The sequence below is a fragment of the Xiphophorus maculatus genome, chromosome 23 (assembly GCF_002775205.1).
Source record: "Xiphophorus maculatus strain JP 163 A chromosome 23, X_maculatus-5.0-male, whole genome shotgun sequence".
NCBI classification, from domain to species: domain Eukaryota; kingdom Metazoa; phylum Chordata; class Actinopteri; order Cyprinodontiformes; family Poeciliidae; genus Xiphophorus; species Xiphophorus maculatus.
Genome location: NC_036465.1, coordinates 13,744,898 through 13,765,428, shown reverse-complemented (window position 1 = coordinate 13,765,428; position 20,531 = coordinate 13,744,898). Strand labels below are relative to the sequence as shown.

At 38.6% G+C, this 20,531-nt stretch overlaps 2 protein-coding genes across 5 annotated transcripts in view; one reads left to right on the top strand and one right to left on the bottom strand.

Moving 5' to 3' along the window:
* The window catches only part of macrod1 (MACRO domain containing 1), a 179,371-nt gene that overhangs the window by 121,480 nt on the left and 37,360 nt on the right, over window positions 1-20,531 (bottom strand). The window lies entirely within an intron of this gene.
* Window positions 1-20,531, top strand: part of LOC102221662 (leucine-rich repeat transmembrane protein FLRT1) — a 54,374-nt gene that overhangs the window by 21,793 nt on the left and 12,050 nt on the right. The gene's annotated exons all lie outside the window — the stretch shown is intronic.

Genomic DNA, 20,531 nt, shown 5'->3' with positions numbered 1-20,531 from the left:
AGTTTAAAACATTGAACTCATAGATTTTTATTTCCTTTTTAAGCTGAAAATGGAAAAACAGCGACAGGCTGTAATAGAAACAGGTCACAAAGTGCTGGTGGGAGAAAGGTAGAGATCCTGTCAGCTGGATGTGAGGCTGCATGCTTCACATCTTACTGGATTTAAAGTGGCCTATGGTTTGTCTGTCATCTCCCTCACAAGCCCACAGGAAGGACTCCAGAGATTCTCGATCAAAGTACAAGTGCCGAGCCCAACGTAGCGAGAGTAATAGTGACTTATCTAAGAGTGCTTGTTGGTGGCATGTTGTGCGCAGTGGTGAGAGTGTGTGTAAAGGTGTCTGATCCGTAAATTATCCCCCTTCGTAACTGCTTCCTACCTCACTCTGAGCTGAAGAAAGGGAGGGAAAAATAAAGGCTGCAAAAACCTTCAATCATATTTAATGTGCTTATTTATCCACATACTGTCATAAGGGGGATGTGTATGCACGCCGGGCTGCCTGTAGAAATGTGTGTTGTGCTGAAATATGAGGTGCATCAAAGCATCTCTGAGTGCATTATATCCCAAGCTGAGGTCTGAGTAGTTTTCTCCAGGTTTTTTCATAGCAGATAAATTTGATGCATTCCTCCTGTGCTGATAGAAAGCAGTGTTAGGCAGATATTAAATCTGTTTCGCACGCGAGCCAGGCCACTTCGTCAACCGCCAACCGGATCCAGGCGACGCTCCCACCACAGCCACCGAATATGCTCTTGTTAATATCGCCGCTCTGCTGCTCACGACTGAGCAGAGAAATTAATTCCAGTGTGTCGTTGGAGGATTTTACTCACAACTTCAGGGCTGTCAGTCTGTAAAATTCAAAATAAAACCTGCATCAGGCCGCCCTAAGTAGCTGCCAACCCGCCTAAAAGCTTTCATCTCAGACGGGTTTTTTTTAGCTTTCCTCTTGCTAATGTGATTGTGGTGGGCTTTCCTAGCCTGTCAAGAGTAACATGTCGGGATAAACAGCTAATTGTTTACAATCCGTCTTGTAACCATTATGATGGGGAAAAAAACTGAAAGTTTTTTCATGGTAGAGATGGGGATACTCATCGTTAACTTGTGCTGTAATGTAAGGCGAAGTGAGCAGGTGAAGGAGGTGGACTCGTGAGTTTGCAGTGGGCACCGCAAGGCTTCAGCCATCAGAGACCCCCCGGAGAGATGATGCAGTTTATTCGCAGATTATGCATTAGAAAAAATAAATAAATCTGTGTGCCGTCTCTGTGGAACACAGCATGATGTCTGGCTGTTTTAATTATTAGCTGCTGTATTTAAACTGAGCTGCAAGCAGTTTTAAAAGTTTATGCAAAACACCCTCAGTGTGTGTCATCTGTTCCTTTTGCCTATCTTTGCCTCTTCAACCCTCCCTGCCCCAGCATTGTCCTTTTTGATTTTCTTCGCAGCTCCTCTTTTCGATTCTTTGCTCCATTTAAACCCCAATTCCTCCTCCTGCTCCTCCATCACTTTCTTCCTCTCCAGCCGTGTTTTCTCTCATAGTCTCGTTTACTGCCTCCTCTGCACCTCGTTCCTTTTTTGCAAACCGGTTCCCCCTAGGGCGAAAACTCTACAGCTCACTTTGTCTCCCTGTCTGCCTCCGTCTACGCTCCCCTCCTTCCATCTCTCTTCCTTAGCCTCTTTCTTTCACTCCATTTTCATCTTCTCACTCGCTCTCTGACAATAGGTTTCAGGACCTATCTATTGAAATTTCCCATTTGCGCCGCTTGCCTCTCAGCGGCTGATCACCGTCGGAGGTTTGTTCTGCCTTTACTGTTCGGAGGAATGAGATGGGGGTCGAAAGGGGGCAGAGGGATTGAAAAGAAACACAGCAAGAAACACCACCAATACACACATCTATTAGACCCGGGTGGTTGGAAAGGGTTTCATGGAAAAAGTTTCTATGTGATCGTCATGCTGTGGGACCCAAATAAAACTCAGCCACAGATAGAAGGATTGGCTGTGTTACATAAACAATATCAGAACGGACATATAAATGTTTGCGCAAACATTTGTAATAAGTCCAAACGATTTGAACATTTTAAAGAGTGAAGCCCCAGAGGCTTTATTTTTTTATTCGCTCTCTGACTGACATTAATTCGATTAAACATTGATTGTTTTAGAGAAGGTGGACTTAGGAAAATTATTTTCATTTGTTAAATACTAGAACAATAAAATGTATAAAATTAAGATTTTTTTTCCCCATTGTTTACATGTATCTCCTTACAATTTGGTAGCAGTACCTTGAAACTTGCCTTCTATAAGCTTCTCGTAGAAGTTTGTTGGAATTTTGGCAAATTCTTCCCAACAGAATTTATGTAACTGGGTCGGGTTTTCAGGCTCTTTTTTAGCACTGAGAATGCAGTGTTTTGATGGTCACTCCAAAACACTGACATCCCCGTCTTTATGCCACTTTGTAAGCACCTTGTCTGCATACTAAGGGTCACTATTCATTTGGAAGAACCAAACACAAGCTTTAACCTTCTGGTCGATGTTTTAAAATTTCCCCATGATGTTATTTTCTCATAATGCCATCTGGAACTGGTGAAGCGCACCAGTCATTCCTATGGAAAAACATCCCAATAAGAGATGCTGCCACCCCCGTAGTTCACAGCTAGGATGGTGCTCTCAGGCTTTCAAGCTGTTTCTTTTTCTCCAAATGAGGCAATTGGTCATATGTCATCATCCCACCAAACATTGAGTTTCCCCCCACTTCTCCGAGTGCATTTGCAAATTATAAACTGTCTTTTTTTTAAGCTATTCAGAAAAGTGACTTCTTCCATGCTGAGTGGGCTTTGATGCCATGTTAGTACTCATTTAGGACTCATTTAACTATGGATTACCAGCCTTAACAAGCATATTTACAAGGCTTTAAGATATGTTATCTACATTTTGCACCCACACATGTTAGTCTCCTTTCTAAACAGCATGCAGGCTGAACTTTCCCATGCTGTTTATACCTGCGTGTAATTGTTTGAACAGATGGTTGTGGCGCCGTCAGGCATCGGAAAATGTACTCAAAAATGAGCCAGATATGTGACGGTTCACAATTCTTTTCTAATTTCTTGGCTTATGTCCTTTGATTTTTCCATGATGTCAGATAAGAAAGATGCACGTTTCAAGTGTTACCTTAAAAAACACAAAGTCTCTTAAAATACCTTAATTCACTCACATTTGTGTCTCTATTTAACTCAAAAGTTGAAATTAACCTATCAGAAGTTTACAAAGCCATGACATCACCATCTGACTTTTCCAAATAGCTTAAAATAGCTTAGTGATTGTAAACTTCTGAATTTAAAAAAGGAAAATTTCTGGCTATTGTTATTTTAGTCTTTAGCACATAGAAATAGTTTTAGCAATACAAACTAAAAATTAGGCCAATTTAAAATCAGACACAAGTAGAAATGTCTAGAATTGTTGCTTTTTTTACAGTATGTAAATATTTGAATTATCTGTATTTGTGGTGTTTATGTGTCATACTTTTCTTAAAAGTATGATACAAAAGATAGAAACGTATGTAATGCAATGACTGATGGAATTTAACATATTTTATTTATAGTTACAAAGACTTTATAGTTATTTAAATAGAAATTATTTCTTAAATATTCTGTACAACAGCAAGTATGTGCAATTAATACAGTCTTTTTTATGTCAGCCAGTATTATAAAAGGATATCGCTCTTGCTCAAGTACTACTTAACCCATAAGAGAGAAATATTAGGAGTGCAAGGAAAAAAAACAAGAATAAAGAGAAATGAGATGTAAATTAAAGAAAAAGGATGAAAATCAAACAGTTTGGCTAGAAATGCAACAGAGTTAGAGGATAAAATATGGGAAAAAATTATCTTAAGACATTTTAAAACAGATGTAACTTAGCACCTTGCAGCATTCTGCAGATTTCAACATTTTCTACAAGCAAATTCAGAGCTAATTGACCCCAGCACAATTCAAAGTGAGAGGCAGAAGATGGAGGAGAGGCAGGGGGAGACAGAAGCCAGGATTGTGTGAAGTGTCACAAGAAAAAGAGTGGGAGGTAGTGTTGTCACAGTGCATAATGTCGTTGCTATCACTGTTGCTGCCTGGAAGAACAAAGAAGAGAGAACTACAGTGTTTGTGTGTCAGGAGGATAAAGTAAGTGCAAGTTCACGGGTCAAAAGTGAATGAAAAGTATGCAAGCGTGAAGAAAAGGCTGCGAGGGTGAATAAACCGATTCTTTTAGGAGTAGAAAAGATCATTGCCTGGATGTTTATTTTAGAAGAACGACTACTGGTGTCAAACCACTGATCACTGAGATACTGTTAAAAAAAAAAAACATTATGGACTGTGTTCAACACATTTGTCTTGACATTTATCAGCATTGTGACATTTATTCTTCCAAAAAAAAATGGTGTAAGTTTTTGAGCTGTGCCTCCTATTCCTGCATCCGTGTACAAGGAGACTTGGTTTTAAATGGCAAAACTGGAATGACATTTTAGACCAAATTACATTTTGCAATTATAAAGTCTACAGAAAGTTCAGCTTTACCCCATAAAGCACATAAAATGTGATGAAACTGAGAAGAATTTCAATATATCACAGTCACTTACAAGATGTTACACCTCTGAGCTTAATCAATGGGTATAATAAGCATATAACATCCACAGTGTAGCTTTAATTGCAAGTGACTAGGAACAATCCAGATGCACTCTAATGCAGAGCCAATGAAGAGCTTGTTCTGTGTTCTTTTATTATTACTATCAATAGCAGCCGGCTGCAAATCTGGATAATCTACTTAGATGCAGATGAGCAGATGTTAGCAGCGATGCACGCATTGCAGTTTCCTTGATCAATTTTTGATTTCAGCGAGCAAACAGTGTGTTTCACTGACCACGCTTTACACACAGCATAGATGATTTTAGGACTGGGTTGGCTGAGGGTGGTTGTAGTGGAAGGTCAGTAACTCATAGGATGATGCTGCTCAGTATTTTGCGTATTTGCACTCAAACAAATTGCATTGAAAGACACAAAGGTGGCACTTATTTCTGGAAGTACTTTAAAATATTGGTTAGAAGAGAAGTGGTGCAAAGTTATCACTGCAAAATATTAATACTATTATGAAGGAGTGTTTTTAGACATGTTGCAGTTTCAGCCTGGGATAAAAATCAGCTAATTTTCCATCGATGGGCTATAACTGGTGATCGGTCAAATAAAAGAAAAAGAAAGAAATCATAACTAATTTTCTATTCTTTAAAATGAAGGTCGGTAAAAGCCTGATTGGTGGATCTTTACCATAAAACCCATCCTACAAATGGCTGCTTTTCACAGAGTCATTTTACCAAGTATCATCGGGTCACAGAAATCCGACCACAAGGACCTGCAGGCTGTGAAGCAGGAACACTGTGGTTCTTCCAGAGTTTCCTCTTGAGAGTTGATGGGTCTCTGAGGAATTTGTTGGCTCTCTAAGGGCCTGAGGTCATCTTTGTCTTGTTTTCTGTTTGTGGAAGTCTGTTTGCTGTTTGTAATAACAAAGATTTATATTATTTATCATTAGAGTATTATTGTAAACACGTTATTTACATCATTCATTTCCTGGGGATTTCTCTTTTACTCACTGAAATGGAATGGACTTTTTTTTTAAGGACACAAATATAATCTTTAAGATATGTTGAAAGCATTTCGAGTTTATAAAACCAAATACTAATATAGTTGGCTCATAAATCAGAAATACATATTTTAGGAAATTGTTCAGGGCTAAAATATATTTTAGGTGTAAATATAGTTGTTAAAAATGTTATTTTTATTTGTTGTTGCCTTTGTTAGGGATGTATCCATGTTTAAGACTCTTATTTTGAAGTAAAAATTAAGTTGTTTTTTTTTACTGCTGTGATGATGGAATAGGGATCTCAGCCGCCCACAAACAGCTGAAATGCCAGTTACAATAGTTCAAACTCCAAATACACATTAATATACATTAATATGCACAGTAGACACCATCTTGGCTCTACTAACGTCTACAGTCTTCCTTATCGTCGCTCCTGGAGGTAGAGCCAATCAGAGCCAGGGAAAATAAACAGCACTCAGGGATTGGCTGCTTTGTAAATGCCGGCCAACTGAGCGTCAGCTTGCATTAGTCTTAGGTATTTCAGCTTCCTAAGCTGCATTTCTTTCAAATATTATGAATATACTCTATGAAAAAATCTGCAAATAAGTGCATTTTTTGTAAATAATTGGAAGTTAAGTTCCACAGATAAATGTGTGAATCCTGAACCAGTGGGGGTCCAGTAACAGCTCTTTAGCTGCTATTCTATTTGTGAAAACATGAAAAGGAAAAATTTCCATGTTTCTTTGGCACTAGGACCACCTAAAACCAAGACCAACATAAATAATCAAAATTATATAGAAGAGTCAAACCTGAACTAGGTTACTATACTGATATGCTTTAAAAACAAAGTTTGTTATTTTTTAAACCTGTCACTCTATTTGTAGAAAAAAATTAAAGGGAGTGTTGTTTGTCCAAAAGATAATGATAAAATCTCATCTAGTCTCGATCCATTTGGCAAGATATATGGATGGTCACGCATGGAAACATTTCTTTTTTATAAAATCCTGAAACAGACAACAGTAGGAAACTATAAAGTGGGTCGTTGACATCTGGAAAGATAAAAATGATTAATTTATTATTTATCTCATGCCTTGCATTCAAAATATTTTTTAATAGTTTAGTGTTATTTTAAATTTTATGGCCCAACAAATGTTTTTTGTTTAGCATTTGATCTATTTTTTCACTGACAGTTCTGGCAAAAGAATTACGGGCAGTTTTAAGTCACCTCAGTGAATCCACCCTAACTGCACATTAATAGAAGATCAAAATGTCTCTTGGTTGACTTTTTGAGAATCTGTTTAGAAACGTACCTGTGAAGACCGAAAACACCGAGACTCAGCATAAGAAGAGGATATGAAGATTTTAATCTTGTTTATCTGAAATTTTAACATGCAAGCTCTGAGCTGTGGCACAGAGACAGCAGATGTAGGGCTCCCAGTGGCAGCCTATTTCTAGCAGCGAGGTAATATATAAGGAAATAAGTTTCCATACAGTAGGTGAAGACAGTGGTAAAGAAATGCTCTGATCAGCAAAGTGAGACAGCTAAGGAACAAACCTTCAGCACACAGATGTATAAAAAAACATTCCTCTCTCGGCTCTAACAGCTAATTTTTCCTGTGGCTGCAGGAGTACAGGAAGTTAGCACTTTTAATGAGACAGTTTTCATATGAAACATACAGATACTGAAGACGTTTCCTCCTATAGTACGTCAACCATCAAAATCATAGATTTTAGCTCAGTACTTGAGACGATGAGAAGAATGAAAATACAGGGATTTGAAAAAGTATTTACTCCTTTTACTTTTATGTATTTATTTTCTTGCTTTTCTGTCTAACTTAAAGCAGTCAAAGAAAGTTTAACAGCAAATAAAGATAACCAGAGTAAATAATGTGGTTTTCAAATTATTATTTTAGAAAGTGGGAAAAGAAAACAATCCAACCCAGTAACTGTGTGATTAACCACATTTGGGTTTAAATTCACAAGCTAGGAACAGATGAAGTAGCACACCATGCCCCAATCGTGACAAAATTCAAGAATAGATGAAAAAGTAAGTCACTGATGTGACTTACTTCAGAGTTTTTATAACCCTGGAAAGGGTTATAAAAACTCAAATGAACCACACCATCTTCATTTACCCACAAATGAAGATGATGAGTACAAATGTATCCAGAACACCTGAAGCCCTGCAAGCCTCATTTGCCTTAGCTAAGTTCAAAGTTTGTTAAGCAACAAGAAAGAGACTGGGCAAAATGGCTTCCTTATTGTTTGATAGGAAAAAAACTGTGCTGACCAAAAACAACACAAAGTCTCAAATTTGCCAAATCTTCTATGGACTGATGAAACCAAAGTTTTAGTGTGTCTTGTTACATCTGGACGTGAAGCAGCGTTTCAGAAAACCATCACACAGACAGCAGTGTGTCAGTCTGGGCCAGACTTGCTGAACAACCTGCTGTGATTGAATAAACCATGAATTGAACTCTATCAAAAAATCCTGGAGGAAAAGGTCGGCCCTCAGTTCATGACCCAAACACTGGAGCTGGTGATGCAGCAGAACAATAATATGAAACATACCACCAACCACCTGTGAATGTTTCAAAAATTTAAAAAAATGAAGGTTCAGGAGCTGTCTAGTCAAATTCTCGACTTAAATCAGATTGAGATGCTGTGGTGTGACTTCAAACAGGCTGTTCATGTTGGAAAACCCTCCAATGTGGCTGAATTACAGCAATTCTGCAAAGAAGAGTGGGCCAAAATTCCTCCACAGCGCTGTAAAAGGCCGGCATCAAACCCTTGATGTCAGCTTTTTTTTAACCATTAATTGTTAGGTTTAAGGGGGCAATTATATTTTTTTGAGCACGGAGCCAGCTTGAACATAATTTTTAAAGTCCATTTTGTATTTACTTAGATTGTTTGATACATGCATCAAAACAGAAAAAAAAAATCATTAGGGGTGAATACTTTTCAAATTGCAGTACATTTAAAAAGTAGCTTCAACTGTCTGCCCTATTTACTCACTGCAGCTAATTGAAGAGGAGCCCAAGTAGAAATTAACTGCAAAAGGAAGCCGACCCCTGGTGTGTGTGTGTGTGTTACAGCAGAGTGTCAAAGTGATGCTAGATCAGGAAAAATACACAGTATTGAGTTTTTCTTTCCTTCAGATCTTTGGTGATTATCCCTGCTCACCCTCCCCTCCTCTCCTCTCAGTCTAAATGGAAGCTGTGTGTTGCCGAGTTGGAAACCAAGTCACATCCCTCTCACACTTCTGTTTAGCCCCTCTTAGAGTCTCACACTCCTTCCTTTCCATTTTCCACCTCTACCTTTTTTCTCTGTCTATCCTTGACACGCTCTCTGCCCCCCGCCCCCACCTCTCTTTCTGTCCGCACCGACGCCCTCGACTGATTCTGCCGGAGTCGTGGCCTTCGGAGCCTGACGAGAATCCAGAGCCTTGTGTGCGCTCTTGTGAATCGGCGTCTGCAGGCGGAGATGAAATATGAACTGTTAAATATGAACGCTGCGTGATGTTGTGATGCCGCGCGGCCGTGTCGCTCAGGCAAAGGTGGTGAAAACAGGCGCGCACGTACAAGAAAGCCTGTGTGGTATTATTCTGCATTACATTTACCATTCATTTGGGTGTGATACTTGCCATACAAACACACACAGACAAAGGCCCCAGATTCAAGCTTCACTGACTTTAAACCTTGCTCAGGCTGACAGTAATTTCTGCCTCCAAATTACATTCCAATGGCTTCATAAATCTGCTGCCTCCTCCTCCATCTTTTCTCTTCCTCCCCTTTTCTCCCTCCTTTCACTCCAGCCTCACTTCATTTTTCCTGTATAAGCCTCCCCCACCTCCTCATCCCTCCATCTACACCTCTATTTCACTTCACGTGTCTCTTTCTCCTTCTCTCCCCTCCCGCTCTCCTCTCCTCTATCACTTATTTTCTCGTTTCCCCCCACACTACTTCTCCCTGGCGCTGGCTTGGTAAATGAGAAACAGGGAGGCTGAGATGGGGAGGTTACGTGTGCGGGGTAGTTAAACAGTAACATACACATAAATCCACACAGATGTACACCCCATACACACACACACAACAAAATGTGTAAATACACACATGGGTGAGCACACACCCGCAGTCAAACATCATAAACAGCACATTACTCTTTGATGGAAAGACAAGCGTTTGTGTTGCCATATATTTGAACTGGCTCCCACACATTTCAGTGTGTCCACATGTGTGCACTCTTTTTAATGAGAGTGTTCATTTTACAGATAGTACCTCTAGGCGAAATAATTGCCAATGTTGGGCCCTGACGGCTAGTTCAAGTGTTCTCCGGCCGGTTGTCTTTATGGGCCGAGAACACACCCATCAGCTCCCTCGCCGCCGCTTTAACTGCTGCTCTGCTGCAGCCGGCGCCCGCATGCAATGAATACACGGGCGTAATATGCATAAGCACACAATACAGACACAGAGTCGGGCATTAACACCGACACACGTGTGCACATGTGCTGCAGGAGAGGCCAGCAGTGAACAATAGACCGGCTGACAATGGGGCTCAGAGGAGTTCTCTCCGCCGTATTAATATTCAGAAGAGCGGATGTTGAGAGAGTGTGCGTGTCAGCAGGGACGCATGCTCATCAACCCCACTAACACCGAGGTTAGGCAGCCACATGATTACAAAGTACTCAGACTTTGAATCTCTCCGTACTGCTCCTTTTGCTTCGAAGTCCTACCTCCCTGCAGCGGACGGAGAGCGCAGACAATCTTTGCTGGTACAAATTATTCCAATCAGTCCTATTAAGGGAAGGGTGGAGAGAAATGGAGCGTAGATTTTGTCAATTTCTTGCCATCCATCCACATCAGTGTCAATTATGTGATGTGCAACAAGAAAAAAAGGAAGCCTTTTAGAGAAATAAAAGATTTTATATTTTCATCTGTTAACCTTTTCACTGAGAATTCATTAGTTTCTCATATAGAAGTTAATGATAGGACAAAGAAATATGTGAAAGTGGTTTTAAAGGACCTTACAATGCAAGATAATACACTCAGCTCACAAAAATGAGACAGGATTTCATAATTATTTTCAAGAATGCAAGAATAAAAATAATCCAGAAGCCCCATTTTTTTTGTTTTTCTAGTAAGAGTGAAGGCTTTAAAATCTTTAGCTGCATTTCAAAGAATCTATAATAAGTGTAAAATCCCCATATCTGTATTTTTTTTGCTTGTTTACTTCCAAAGTCCTGATGCCAAAAAAACAACAACAATAGAATAGAGGTTGTAATAATCTCTGTACTGTGTAGTTTAGCAGAAAATCACGTTACAAATCAGATGCCAACTTCAGCAGCATCAGCAGCTTTACTGGTGAGCTCGTTGCCTGATATATAAATTGAAGGGTTGGAGGCTTATGCAATGTTTATGTAACACAGGGTTGTCGGCAGCCTGAGTATTCGTCTCAGTATTTATCGACTATGTCAACAAAACAGTTATTTCCTTTCAAAACACGAGTCTCAAACTCAGATTCAACAGTGTTTCAAGTCTAAAGCACTGGCCTTCATATCCAGGGTTCATTATACCTGACTTACAACATGTCAACATAAAGTCACATGACGAGAGCTGATGGTCAGCTCTTTGAAAAACAGAAATTGATTAAAAATATTGTGGCATTTTGAACACTGCAAAATATTTTTTTTGCATGAAATCCACAGTGTTGCCCGAATTTTTAAGCTTTCAACCCAAAGTATTCAGTGAAAGAGACTTGTAACTTAAACTGTGTAGATTGGGAAATGAGGTGCAATTGGCTGGTTTTTACTGGTCCATAACGTTTTCAGGTTTTCTTTGAGATTCTTTCTGCTTATTAAAATATTCCAATGACTATGATACATCAAAGGTTTGGTGTAATTTAGTTGTGAGTCCAACAGAGAATAGAGAATGACAATATATTCACATTTATGCATCGAAGCATATATCCCTCATTTCTATTCGAATTGAACTAAACATTCAGTTTAGCTAATGTGTTTACAGACAGAAAAAAAAGTTTTCAGTTTTATTATACAGAAAAAAAGCAAAAGGAAACAATTTTTATGTATTTCATCTGCTGATCATCAATCACTGCACTTTTACAACAAATCGGGCAAAATGTAAGACATCAGGAATCCTCTTAATCATCTTAAGACCAATCGCTGTTTTTTTTAACTCTCAAGTTTGGAAACCGATATCTCCCAGAGATCTAATAATGGAAATCAGATGGCAACACAAAAAGTGAATATTTTTCAGTACAGTGAATGCAGCATGCTGAACACTACCAGGTTATGCCGACAACAACGCTGCTGTGTGGGAGTTGTTACTGTAAGAAGAAGACTGTACAGTAATTTATAGCATCAGCAGGGCGTTTAAGCTGAGGAAGAAAAGGACATGGAAGAAGTCATTTTAAAGAAAACTATCTTCTGTGAGAGAGAGCGCGAGAGAGAGCAAGACGTGCAGAAAACAGTAAGCTGACTATATTAGAGCAAAGTTGCTCTGTCCTAGACTTTTGAGATTTCTACCTCTGCTTGCCATTTAACATGATGGACTTGGGAAAATGCTTGCAGTGTTGTTTGAGAACTACCAGTTTTGGCTAAGGGAATGTTGCACTAATTGTTAAATTGTTAAATGTTTAAATTATGAACCTCGTGATCCCCATTTTGTTTGAAGATAACTGTAAAACCCTGTTGAAGAGCAACCGTTCCCTCACACAGTGGTGCGATGTTGCCTCTGCTTATCAAATATAAACTGTAGATGTACAGTATGTATTGACCATCTTCCAATGTTATAGCGCCTACAAGGAATCGAGTCAGCTAAACTCGGCATTGGCAGGTCAAAGCTGTACATAAATCAGAGGTGGAAAATTGGCCATAAACAGCAGATATGAATATCCCGGATATGTATCTATCCATATTGTTCCACCATCTGGAACCTGTAATAACATAAATCACTTAGAGCTCATATTTGCACATCTGCACACCCTCCTCTAAACAGACTTCTTGCCACTTTTGTTTGCTATTCATGCAGTCATCAGCAGCACTAAGGTGCAACGTGAGTCCATGCCGTTATATTACTGTCAGTTCACTCAGCCACGTTGTTGTCACCCGGCGACTCTGCCTTCGTTCAGCTGAGGAAAATAGATAGCTAATATTTCATCATTATTATTCAAAGCAAAGACCGTGGGTGAATGTTCACACAGGCCACAGCGAAAGTCACACAGTGCTCATGCCTGAAGGCTGCAAAGTTGTCACTGGCTGGATAACAAAAAGCAGAGAGATTTCTGTCCCCGTGAGGAACAGGACATTTCTGTGAACTGTGTTATGCACTAAAAAACCAAGAACAACGTAAGACAAGATGTGGCAGGGTCAGGGAGAGATGTTATTGACCAAAGTAGTACGGGGTCGCAGGAGTATGAGAACCTGCTCTTTTCTTCCCTCATTCATCTTCTTCTGCATATACTGGTGTTCGTATAAGTAGAAGAGAAAGTACATACAGTATATTTTTTCTTTTAGGTCTGCCCATCAAATAATAAATATAGACAACTTTACAGTTTACCATTTAATTTAATAAAATCTAATCTAAATGTTCCATTACCTTATACGCACTTGAATTCACCTGAGAAGAAACTATATAAGACAACAAATATACTCCAGGAGTAGAGACCAGTGAATCAAACACTTATTTACCTCTTCATTGCCTCTATAGTCTGCTCTAATCTCTAGTCTTTTGGCATAAAGCTGCTCAAAGGAACAATTCCCGAATGAAAGTCAGATTTATTTCAACCTTTTTATAGCATCAGAGTAAAGAGCTTTGATGATCCTGAACAGATCAGTTATTTACTATGTAATCCCAGCATTGTTCGATTACTGGGATGCAGTAATCGAACAATGCTTACGTTTATAAATGAAAAAGATTTAAACCCTCAGTGATTCAAAGAGAGGCGGTTGGTTTGTAGTTAAGATGCATTCATTGTGTGATTGATTGGACCTGGTGGAGTCAGAGTGATGGCAGGATTACAACGTGAAACTTTCAATTTACCAGTCCATCCACGCTCCGAACCTCACTATTGATCACGAGATGCATCATGACCTGAATATCTTGAAAACAAGCTGCTAAGATTAGAGCTACCTGCATAAGGGGTGTGGGGGGACTCAACCTTACAGAGAAGGCAAAGAGCTCGATCGTGTAGCTCAGTCATTACAACCAAGCTATGCACAGAGTAGATGGACTACTGCAGCAGAAACCACACCCGATGCCACTGATGACAACTAGGAACAGAAAACTGGATCTTCAATTTCACAAAATTGGACAACAACTAAGTGACAAAATGTTGCCTGGTTCAGTGAGTCTAAGCAGTCAGCTGGCGGTGTAAACCTGAAACTATGAATCTAACCTGCCTTGTATGAGTAAGTGATTCAGGCTGGTGGGGTGTTGTACTAGTACTATTAGGGAGTTATTTTCTCAGCACACTCTGAGCCCCTAAGTACCACTTGAGCGCAGTTGAAACACCACAGCCTACCCAAGTGTAGTTGCTGTCACCAGATCTCAATTCAACATAGCCCATTTGGGATGTGGGAGACATGTAGAGTCACATTATGGGTGTGCAAAGCACAAATCTGCTGCAACTGAGCGATACTATCATGTCAATATGAAACAAAGTCCCCAAGTAATGTTTCCAAAACCTTGTTGAACCTGTGGCTTGAGGAATTAAGGCAGTTCTAAAGGGAAAAAATGGTTCAACCTCCTACAAGGTATGTCTAATAAAGTGACTACAATGTGGACATGCCAAAGAGTTTTGTGGGTAAATTTGCACGTCATGCATCTTGGGTGACATGTTTATTAGAAATGTGGGAGACATTTGCTTTCACAATGGTAGGCAGTAACCTCCTGCCCTTTCCTCTAGCCTTCCACACACCTTGATAAACATTTTTATAAACTCCCATCTGCCTAAATGTTTTTGACTCCTGGCTGCCTGCTTTTCTATTTCATGAACTCCCCCCCTCTCCATCTCTCTATAACTGGTTTGACTTCTCAAAATCCCTGACAGAAAGTTTGAAGGGCATCCTTAACTTTACACACACGTCAGGATCTAATGGGTGATGGCAGCGAGCTGTGGGGAAATGCTGCTAATCTTCAGTAGGCACTTACAGGCACCAATACAGGCAGATATTTTGCGTGCAGTACATAAAGATTAGCGAAGGGTGTAAGAAAGGTTGGACCTCAGAGCAAATCATATTACAGGAGGTCGTTTTAAACTAACTGCTCTTAATATTCAAGGTGACCGCTGCATTTTAGACACAACTAACGATGCTAAATTATAGACTTTAATTCAGCTTTAGAGCTCCAGTTCAAATACACTTCAATGTAAACACAAACATCAAAAAATATTTAGAGAGAAGTGTGTTTACCATTCTGGTGCATCATTTAAAAAAAAAACTTATAGAGATTTAGAGTTTGGAAAGTCTGTTTTTTTACTATTCTTGCAACTCTTTTCTTACGTTTTTCCTTTTAATGTGAGAATTATTTTGATCTGGTTTAAGATCGTGCCTACAGACATGTTAGCTTAGCAACTGCAGTCTTCCTAAATGAAGTAATCTTGTTGTTTGCACATACAGATTGGTGCTTGATGTTGTTCAAAAAACAATCATCCCTGGGAAGCACTGCAACATATTAGGGATCAAGGTTTACCAGGAGAGATTACCTCTTTAAAAGGCAGAGGAGCGTGTTTTGGTTTCCTAAAAATAACATGTTGAACAATCAGAACACAGTAGTTTTACACTTTCAGCTCAATCCTCCGTAAACTAACCTTAGAGAGAAAGAAGCTCTGGTTCTTTGAAAAGCACTGCTGTTAATTCAGGGAGGATTTTCTCTTCTCTGACAATGGTTTTCATTAGGGCTGTCCCAATTACAATACGTTTCACTGATACTGATCTGAGTCATTACATTAAATTAATGCCATGTATAGGTTTGAGAACTACAGCTTTAAAGTGCAGTAAAAAGCACACAGCATATGTGTCAGCAGCCTTCTTCATGGTCTACATTTGTATTGTGACTGCATCCCACTTAACTAATTTATCGTTGCTAACCTAGTGCATGCAGTCTCAGTATTTCTTGACAGCGACAGACATTTTGAACCAAGTGGAGTTTTTCCAGGACAGAGTTTTGTTTCTACAGATAAATCTAACCGGACAAATAAGACTGTCTTCAATAAACTTGCATCTTTCTCTTGCCGACTGTGCTTTTATGTGAACCATTTGACTTAAAGTTAGGTTACCACTGGCTTGTTTATGTTCTGTTTTGATGCTGGTGGTTGGTAATTCGGCTAGTAGCAAACATTAATATGGTTCCAAGTAATGGTGTACAGACAGATGTTTTAAAAAAAAATCCTTTTTCTTCTGCTTTATAAACTTTGCTTTGATTGTCATAAATTTTAATGACTGATGTTTCAGCTGGTTTTGTCTCCGACTGTCTGAATACAACATCCAGAACAGGTTACATGACAGACATACGAGGCTGGTGCATCTCATTCATTGTACACAACATAGGGAAAACACAATAGTCAGTTAATTTTAATATATCATGTGATTAATTGATTTATTGGTTATTGTGACAGGCCTAGCTATCACTGTTAAAACTGGTTTACTAAATGGCACAGATAAAAAAATCACAATTATAGGTACCAAGGTTTGAGCTTTAGCGTTGCCTTGATTAAGGTCCTGTTTCGATAATTAGCATCACATAGCAGTCTACATCATTTTCACCAAAGCTCCTGATGTTAACTGGTTATTTACAAAATGATGTCTGATCAATACAGTGTTAAGTTAGTTTCTAGGCACCGAGTAGTAGCTTTTCACCCTGTGTTTGATATTTCTGAAATATTGTTTGATTACCATGGATGATGAATGTGCTTTGTGTGGTATTTTGTACTTAAAAAAATCAAAGAGAAATTAAGTATTATCTTACAATAAAATAATATATACAACATAAAGTATTCATATTCAGAGCATCAAAATAAATTCTCAAATGAGTTTACTTTTTCATCCATAAAAATGATTTGTATATAGGTAAACAATTTACTTCGATTTTTAGATTTTATTTACCCAAACACTATTATGAGTTAATCACTTTATCTCTTTGTTCCAGGAGTTCTGCATGTTTTACTACATTAGACTTGAGACTTGTTAAGAAATCCCTAAAGACCATTATTTTCATTTTAAGGTCTGCGAAAGTTACTGCCTAACAATTTATGCAAGTTTAATATAACTGTGTATATGTAATGTTATAACTGTATAACATATTTTATTTGGACTCCTAGTAGTTTTAAACTTAGGTTACCTAATTTCAACACATTCATACAGTATGCATTAAGTATCATGAAGGTTATTTATTCCTTCAATCTAGCCAGCTATAGAAATCTCAGTTTTCAAGCCAAATCTAATTAAATCTATATTTTGCTTTGAGCTTGTTAGTGAATAACATGAGAAAATTTTATTGCAGTTGCCAAAAACAAAATGCAGCTATTTTACCAGGAACTACTCATGGTTAATAAAATAAAATAATAAATTGTTGGAAGAATAAATAAATAAATGTCAGACTTACCCATTAAGGCTTAGTATGAAAAATATGAACATATTTTATGAACAACACACAGGTTCCTACAGGGACCCTGTTACTCCTGAAACTCTAATGAGATGTTTTTAACACCCTAATTACTTTTACTGACTTCTGTAATATCTCGGTTGATATTACTGCATTTTTATGCCCATTATAAGTCACCAATGTCCATTTAATATTATTTTCTTGTCAATATTTTTTTAAATGCCCTGGCAGTATGTTTAATCACTTTATTCTTTTTTTAAGCTATATATCATCCTATGTTTAAACTAACTTTTATATTCTTGGAAGCATGATTAGGTCATTTCTTTAATCAATCAATCAAGTATGTTTGTGTAGCATACTTCAGTTCAAGGCAGTTCAAAGTCATTTACATAATAAAAACACACAAAAAAGCCGCAAAATACAACATACAGTCAGCAACTGAGAAATCGGTAACAAAAATTACATTTTAATGAGTGGCATCATCAAAACCATCAAAACACATCAAACATGTTGGTCAATGTTCCATTTATTATGATTCAAAAGCAACTATAAACAGGCAGCATTTTAGTCTTTATTTAAAGAAACTCAGAGTTTCAGTTGTTTTGCAGTTTTCTGGAAGTTTGTTCCAGATTTGTGGTGCATAGAAGCTGAATGCTGCTTCTCTTTACTCTTAGCTCCACTCCCCACTATGTTCTTTCTATGCAAATTAAATGTTTTAAACTATGTTTAGTCTTCTGTCCCAAATGAATTTGCTTTCATTACATATTTCAGCTTCACTCTGCACATAGAAATCAGTCTACAATCCACAAACCGGATATCACATTGCTGCTGTTTTTATGAATAGGATGATTTATATCACTACATAACCGCTTTCTATAAACTGCACCCAGTAAAATGCATTCTTTCCCATCTGTTTAACCAGTGATGCTGCTGAATGTAAAACAAAAATGCACACACATATCGTCACCTTGAATTTACAGTCAGGCGTTCAGTTTAGGCATTAAGACCCTTCATGAACACACACACAGGCTCTGGCTTTAGTCTGTTAAACAAATCCTTCTCAGCTTCATCGTGTGTCCTTCAGGAAGGAAAATGAGGACAGTTTTATTTGTTTCTGTTTGCGTTTTTGCAAGCTGGATGAAAATCTCCCAGTTGGCTTTGTAGTCTACTTACTGTGGGATGAAGTGAACGGACGAATGTGAGCAGCGGAGCAGCTAATGGCTTCTGATGAATCTATCTCTGTGTAGTCTGTGTGTGCCTGATGAAAACCTTATATTTCTAAAACCAGTGTTCACCAGGGGTTTCATTTTGCTCATAAGATACAGGCACTTAGTGAGTGGTGGTTAATGAAAGCTCCTCAGCTTTGTGTGAAAAAAAAAGGACCGACATAAAACATGCCGTTTGCTTAATGGGAGGTTTGTTGTCCACTGGGAGCGTAATGCTGTACATATGCAGTGTTGACCTTCAAGAAGCATTTTCACGATGTACTTAATTTTAAAAGGTAAAACCATTCTGAGGGGGATAATTATTTAGTCATTTTAGTTCTCCATATTGTGCCAACAGTGGAACTCAGCATTATATCTTGGCATTGCTTAAAACAAAGCTGGTATTTAAAAAAACAAACTGAAACTGGAAAAGAAAAAAAATTATCTATATATCTTAGTAATAGCATCCAAACTCCAGGACCAGAATTTAAATAATATAATGGTTTCTACAGGAGCAATAAATTAAAACACCATCCAGACGTTACTTTATTTCAGTAAATCAAAATGTTTGAGAAATAGTGGCATATGCCAGCCTACTCAACGTGTGTCCATTATACCTACTCTATGGTTGGTCAGAACTCCTTTTGCATGAATTACTGCATCAGTGCAGCCCAGGGGTCTGCTGAGGTGCTAAGAAATCCCAGGTTCATTTAATACTGTCCTTCAGCTTTTCTGTCTCATTGGTTCTGGTGACTCTTCTTCTTGACCCCATAGATCCTCAATGGGGTTCAGGTCAGGCCAGTTTTCTGTTGGTCACTGAAGCAGGGGTTGGTACTTTTGGCAGTGAAGGAAGTTTCCAAGTTCTTCTGGGAAATGAAACCAGGATCCCCATAAAGTCCATCAGCAGAGGGAAGCACAAGTTGCACTGACATCACCTGATAGACGATGGTGCTGATTTTGAACTCAGTGGACCAACGCCAGCACACTTTGGCAACTTCACACTGAACCTTAAGCAACTTTAATTCTCTGGCTCTTCGTTTCTCCTCAAGAGTCTGAGACCTTGATCTCCAAATAAAAAGTCAGATTGAATTTATTCTGAAGACTCTGGACCAATGAGCAACAGTCCTGTCCACACTTTAGATGTCCCCTCTCAAGGAATGTAACAGTAGAAACCAACATATTGGAAACACATGGATTTAATATTTTATCCACAGAGGACTCTCGCACTGAGAGGTCAATAAGCGCCTGTGAGGATTACTTCTTGTTCCTCCCGATGTGGAATGATGGGGAATGGACTGTCTGAATAGCCAAAGTTTTCCTCCAACATGTCATTCTTCCAGTCCTTTCACATCACTATTTTTGGATTAAACTCTGCCGAAAAGACAATGGTGTTGTACAGACTGCAGTTCAACGACTTTATGAACATGGTGCGGACCAAAGGCTTCAACTTCAGTTCAGTTTACTGAAACTAAAATAGTTCAGTTTCAGTAAACTGAACTGGCAACCAAATCCTTTTAATTTGAAGAATTGGACAGACCTTTCCTGGTATCTAAGTTTTCTTCAGAAAATGTTCTATTATTTATTTACAAAACTCACTCATAGACAGGAGTGTTTACTCACAACCATTATTGATTTTTGAGAGGAAAAAAATTACGTTTATAACTCTCCGATGAATCTATAGTCTGCTTTGGTTCAGTTTACCCTCTGCCCACCTCTTCCAGTGCCTTCCAGGTCATAACTGATTTACCAGAACAGCGACTACTGGGGATGCGGCTGTGCAGCAAACATGACCTTGTCATGCAGTGAGACACAGATGGGGACAGGGCTCACTAGTCAGTTGTGACAAAAGTTTAAAAGTAAAACATGGTGCTGGCCTTTCGGTAAATAAATCAATGATGCCCAGCAGTAAAGCTATGTTCTCCCAGGTGGATAATGGTTTTTATGGGTCATTTAAGAAACTAATCAGTGATATTTAATTGACTGTAGCTGAATGATAGACCTTTCATTGATGCTGCTTGTGCCCTCACCTCTGGCCCAAAGTCAGCTTGGGTGGGCTTGAACAATAATAATGTTGGTGTAAATAACACAAGACTGGATAATC